The sequence below is a fragment of the Pelophylax lessonae genome (assembly GCF_965119305.1).
Source record: "Pelophylax lessonae genome assembly, chromosome: 1".
Lineage (NCBI taxonomy): Eukaryota > Metazoa > Chordata > Amphibia > Anura > Ranidae > Pelophylax > Pelophylax lessonae.
Genome location: NC_138768.1, coordinates 320,283,424 through 320,285,259, shown reverse-complemented (window position 1 = coordinate 320,285,259; position 1,836 = coordinate 320,283,424).

Here is a 1,836-nt window from a genome sequence, read left to right as displayed (position 1 = left end):
CAAAAAAATGCCTTAAAGTAGTTGTAAAGCCTGAAGGTTTTTAACCTTAATGCATTCTATGAAGGTAAAAAACCTTCTGTGCTGCAGCTCCCTCCCCCCCAGACCCCCCCTTTTTCTTACCTGAGCCCAAGGCCGGTCTGGCCTATTGGGATACTGGTCACGCCGGTCTGGCCTATTGGCAAGGCCGACTGCCCTGGAGCCGCTTTGAGGGCAGAGGCACTCAGGGCTGGCACTACGGCAAGGTAGGCACCAGCCTAGAGCGCCCAGCCTGCCCCTATGAGGGGGTCCCGCCCGCTTGTTCCGCTGCTGAGAGGGAGCCTGTGTCGGCGTGCTGCCACTGTGTGATTGGAGGGGGGAGGGGGGTTTTCCGCCGTTTTCCACCCTTGTCTGCTCCCTGCAAAGGGTAGGCTGACCAGTGCTGCTGCAGAGAGAGAAGCAGGTGGCTTTAGGGAGGCAGAAACTAAAGCAGAAAGTCAGCTGACCAGCTGACGACCAATACAGTGAAGGAGGAGGATCTTTGCTAGGAAACCATGTCAGGAGAAGCATCCCAGGGCAAGTGTGAAGAGGCACTGAGGCTGAGGGGGAATCGACTGACATAGTGAGTAAGGATGGCACCCCCCCATCACCACTGACACTCTTTTCCCCTCACCAACACTGCTGCCACCCCCTCACTACCACTGCTGCCACTGATCCCACTCCATCACCACCACCGCTGCCACTGATCCCACCCCCCCTCACCACTCCTGCTGCCACTGATCCCACCCCCCCTCACCACTACTGCTGCCACTGCTTTCACCCCCCCTCACCACCACTGCTGCCACTGATCCAACCCCCCTCACCACCACCGCTGCCACTGATCCCACCCCCCCCCTCACCACCACCGCTGCCACTGATCCCACCCCCTCACCACTACTGCTGCCACTGATCCCACACCCTCACTACCACTGATCCCACCCCCTCACCACCACCGCTGCCACTGATCCCACCCCCCCACAACTGCTTCCACCCCCCTCACCACCACTGCTGCCACTGATCTCAACCCCTCACCACCACCACTGATCCCACCCCCCTCACCACCACCACCGCTGTCACTAATCCTACCCCCTCACCACCACCACCACTGTCACTAATCCCCCTCCCCTCATTACCACTGCTCCTACCCCCCTCACCACCAACGCTGCCACTGATCCCACCCCCCCTCACCACCACCACTGTCACTATTCGTACCCCCCTCACTACCACTGCTTCGTCCCCCCTCACCACCACTGCTGCCACTGATCCCACCCCCCTCACCACCACCGTCACTAATCCTACCCCCTTCACTACCACCACTGCCACTGATCCCACCCCCCTCACCACCACTGCTGCCACTGATCCCACCCCCTCACAACCACTGCTCACACCACTGCTGCCACTGATCCCACCCCCCTCACTATCACTGCTGCTACTGATCCCACCCCCCTCATCACCACCACTGTTTCCACCACCACCATCGCTGCTGATCCCACCACCACCGCTGCCGCTGATCCCACCCCCCCACCACCGCCACTAATCCCACCCCCCTCACCACCACCGCTGCCACTGATACTACCACCACTGCTGCCACTGATCCCACCCCCTCGCCACCACCACCACCACGGATTCCACCCCCCTCACCACATCCACTTATCCCACCCCCCTCAGCACTGCCACTGATACCACCCCCTCACCACCACTGCCAGGGCTGCTGTTAGAAATGATGGGGCCCTGCACAGCCTAGCTATCCCCCCTATACCCTGCAGCAGCTGGCAGGAGGAAGAGGAGAAGAAGCCATCAGCCCTGCTGGAGGGGCACAAA